This window comes from Protomyctophum bolini (assembly GCF_963924005.1).
Source record: "Protomyctophum bolini genome assembly, chromosome: 13".
Classification (NCBI taxonomy): Eukaryota; Metazoa; Chordata; class Actinopteri; order Myctophiformes; family Myctophidae; genus Protomyctophum; species Protomyctophum bolini.
In genome coordinates this window covers 30,897,436-30,901,538 of record NC_137874.1, presented here as the reverse complement: position 1 = coordinate 30,901,538, position 4,103 = coordinate 30,897,436, and positions in this window count along the sequence as shown.

The window sequence follows — 4,103 nt, the reverse complement described above, 5'->3', positions numbered from 1 at the left end:
TTTCAAATCCTCAAAAATGATGAAAAACGGCGCGCTATAGTATGCCGTACGATATGGGCTATAGCCCATGGTCCAAAATGATGAGAAACGAGGCTAACTTTTTTTTCAAATTTTCAAAAAACATGGGCTATAACCCATCGTTTTTGTCATTTCGTCATTTTTTTCAAATCGTCAAAAATGATGAAAAACGGCGCGCTATAGTATGCCGTACGATATGGGCTATAGCCCATGGTCCAAAATGATGAGAAACGAGGCTAACTTTTTTTTCAAAATTTCAAAAAACATGGGCTATAACCCATCGTTTTTGTCATTTCGTCATTTTTTTCAAATCGTCAAAAATGATGAAAAACGGTGCGCTATAGTATGCCGTACGATATGGGCTATAGCCCATGGTCCAAAATGATGAGAAACGAGGCTAACTTTTTTTTCAAAATTTCAAAAAACATGGGCTATAACCCATCGTTTTTGTCATTTCGTCATTTTTTTCAAATCGTCAAAAATGATGAAAAACGGCGCGCTATAGTATGCCGTACGATATGGGCTATAGCCCATGGTCCAAAATGATGAGAAACGAGGCTAACTTTTTTTTTTCAAAATTTCAAAAACATGGGCTATAACCCATCGTTTTTGTAATTTCGTCATTTTTTTCAAATCCTCAAAAATGATGAAAAACGGCGCGCTATAGTATGCCGTACGATATGGGCTATAGCCCATGGTCCAAAATGATGAGAAACGAGGCTAACTTTTTTTTCAAAATTTCAAAAAACATGGGCTATAACCCATCGTTTTTGTCATTTCGTCATTTTTTTCAAATCGTCAAAAATGATGAAAAACGGTGCGCTATAGTATGCCGTACGATATGGGCTATAGCCCATGGTCCAAAATGATGAGAAACGAGGCTAACTTTTTTTTCAAAATTTCAAAAAACATGGGCTATAACCCATCGTTTTTGTAATTTCGTCATTTTTTTCAAATCGTCAAAAATGATGAAAAACGGCGCGCTATAGTATGCCGTACGATATGGGCTATAGCCCATGGTCCAAAATGATGAGAAACGAGGCTAACTTTTTTTTCAAAATTTCAAAAAACATGGGCTATAACCCATCGTTTTTGTCATTTCGTCATTTTTTTCAAATCGTCAAAAATGATGAAAAACGGTGCGCTATAGTATGCCGTACGATATGGGCTATAGCCCATGGTCCAAAATGATGAGAAACGAGGCTAACTTTTTTTTCAAAATTTCAAAAAACATGGGCTATAACCCATCGTTTTTGTCATTTCGTCATTTTTTTCAAATCGTCAAAAATGATGAAAAACGGCGCGCTATAGTATGCCGTACGATATGGGCTATAGCCCATGGTCCAAAATGATGAGAAACGAGGCTAACTTTTTTTTTCAAAATTTCAAAAAACATGGGCTATAACCCATCGTTTTTGTAATTTTGTCATTTTTTTCAAATCCTGAAAAATGATGAAAAACGGCGCGCTATAGTATGCCGTACGATATGGGCTATAGCCCATGGTCCAAAATGATGAGAAACGAGGCTAACTTTTTTTTTCAAAATTTCAAAAACATGGGCTATAACCCATCGTTTTTGTAATTTCGTCATTTTTTTCAAATCCTCAAAAATGATGAAAAACGGCGCGCTATAGTATGCCATACGATATGGGCTATAGCCCATGGTCCAAAATGATGAGAAACGAGGCTAACTTTTTTTTCAAAATTTCAAAAAACATGGGCTATAACCCATCGTTTTTGTCATTTCGTCATTTTTTTCAAATCGTCAAAAATGATGACTAACGGCGCGCTATAGTATGCCGTACGATATGGGCTATAGCCCATGGTCCAAAATGATGAGAAACGAGGCTAACGTTTTTTTCAAAATTTCAAAAAACATGGGCTATAACCCATCGTTTTTGTCATTTCGTCATTTTTTTCAAATCGTCAAAAATGATGAAAAACGGTGCGCTATAGTATGCCGTACGATATGGGCTATAGCCCATGGTCCAAAATGATGAGAAACGAGGCTAACTTTTTTTTTTCAAAATTTCAAAAACATGGGCTAGCCCATCGTTTTTGTAATTTCGTCATTTTTTTCAAATCCTCAAAAATGATGAAAAACGGCGCGCTATAGTATGCCGTACGATATGGGCTATAGCCCATGGTCCAAAATGATGAGAAACGAGGCTAACTTTTTTTTCAAATTTTCAAAAAACATGGGCTATAACCCATCGTTTTTGTCATTTCGTCATTTTTTTCAAATCGTCAAAAATGATGAAAAACGGCGCGCTATAGTATGCCGTACGATATGGGCTATAGCCCATGGTCCAAAATGATGAGAAACGAGGCTAACTTTTTTTTCAAAATTTCAAAAAACATGGGCTATAACCCATCGTTTTTGTCATTTCGTCATTTTTTTCAAATCGTCAAAAATGATGAAAAACGGTGCGCTATAGTATGCCGTACGATATGGGCTATAGCCCATGGTCCAAAATGATGAGAAACGAGGCTAACTTTTTTTTCAAAATTTCAAAAAACATGGGCTATAACCCATCGTTTTTGTCATTTCGTCATTTTTTTCAAATCGTCAAAAATGATGAAAAACGGCGCGCTATAGTATGCCGTACGATATGGGCTATAGCCCATGGTCCAAAATGATGAGAAACGAGGCTAACTTTTTTTTCAAAATTTCAAAAAACATGGGCTATAACCCATCGTTTTTGTAATTTTGTCATTTTTTTCAAATCCTGAAAAATGATGAAAAACGGCGCGCTATAGTATGCCGTACGATATGGGCTATAGCCCATGGTCCAAAATGATGAGAAACGAGGCTAACTTTTTTTTTCAAAATTTCAAAAACATGGGCTATAACCCATCGTTTTTGTAATTTCGTCATTTTTTTCAAATCCTCAAAAATGATGAAAAACGGCGCGCTATAGTATGCCATACGATATGGGCTATAGCCCATGGTCCAAAATGATGAGAAACGAGGCTAACTTTTTTTTCAAAATTTCAAAAAACATGGGCTATAACCCATCGTTTTTGTCATTTCGTCATTTTTTTCAAATCGTCAAAAATGATGACTAACGGCGCGCTATAGTATGCCGTACGATATGGGCTATAGCCCATGGTCCAAAATGATGAGAAACGAGGCTAACGTTTTTTTCAAAATTTCAAAAAACATGGGCTATAACCCATCGTTTTTGTCATTTCGTCATTTTTTTCAAATCGTCAAAAATGATGAAAAACGGTGCGCTATAGTATGCCGTACGATATGGGCTATAGCCCATGGTCCAAAATGATGAGAAACGAGGCTAACTTTTTTTTTTCAAAATTTCAAAAACATGGGCTATAACCCATCGTTTTTGTAATTTCGTCATTTTTTTCAAATCCTCAAAAATGATGAAAAACGGCGCACTATAGTATGCCGTACGATATGGGCTATAGCCCATGGTCCAAAATGATGAGAAACGAGGCTAACTTTTTTTTCAAAATTTCAAAAAACATGGGCTATAACCCATCGTTTTTGTAATTTTGTCATTTTTTTCAAATCCTGAAAAATGATGAAAAACGGCGCGCTATAGTATGCCGTACGATATGGGCTATAGCCCATGGTCCAAAATGATGAGAAACGAGGCTAACTTTTTTTTTCAAAATTTCAAAAACATGGGCTATAACCCATCGTTTTTGTCATTTCGTCATTTTTTTCAAATCGTCAAAAATGATGAAAAACGGCGCGCTATAGTATGCCGTACGATATGGGCTATAGCCCATGGTCCAAAATGATGAGAAACGAGGCTAACTTTTTTTTTCAAAATTTCAAAAACATGGGCTATAACCCATCGTTTTTGTCATTTCGTCATTTTTTTCAAATCGTCAAAAATGATGAAAAACGGCGCGCTATAGTATGCCGTACGATATGGGCTATAGCCCATGGTCCAAAATGATGAGAAACGAGGCTAACTTTTTTTTCAAAATTTCAAAAAACATGGGCTATAACCCATCGTTTTTGTCATTTCGTCATTTTTTTCAAATCGTCAAAAATGATGAAAAACGGTGCGCTATAGTATGCCGTACGATATGGGCTATAGCCCATGGTCCAA